Here is a 540-nt window from a genome sequence, read left to right as displayed (position 1 = left end):
TTTTAGAAAGGAAAGGCAACAAAGGAAAGCCAGAAAAACGTTGTGTCTGGGCTGATTCATGTGTCTTAAAATTGTGAACAATGTATTTTGGACAAGGAAGGACAGAAATGATGAATAAATCAATACCCATTGACCAATCAGATTCCTTCTGAGGACCCACTATGGCCGTCCCCATCACCAGTCGTGACCACTGCTGTGGATTTGGTGTTTTCACCCAGCAAGTCCACTCCCACATCTCGCAGCCCGGCACACATGGGCTAAGGCGAGGAACAGACAGCCTGAGCCGTAATCAGGAAATGTTATAGCAGCTAAATATCCATCTACAAGAGGATGAATCCACAACTGAGCCGTATTCATCTACACGAGGACTATGAAACAGTGAAAATTAAAGCTCCACATATTGGCCAGGCGCAGTGGCTCACGCTTGTAATCCTAGCACTCTGGGAGGCTGAGGCAGGTGGATTGTCTGAGCTCAGGAGTTCCAGATCAGCCTGACCAAGAGTGAGTGAGACCATGTCTCTAAAAAAAAAAAAAAAAAAA

The sequence above is a fragment of the Otolemur garnettii genome, unplaced genomic scaffold (assembly GCF_000181295.1).
Source record: "Otolemur garnettii isolate 467f Iridium unplaced genomic scaffold, OtoGar3 scaffold00136, whole genome shotgun sequence".
NCBI classification, from domain to species: Eukaryota; Metazoa; Chordata; class Mammalia; order Primates; family Galagidae; genus Otolemur; species Otolemur garnettii.
The sequence above is the reverse complement of the archived record's forward strand: the minus strand, read 5'-3'. Positions refer to the sequence as shown.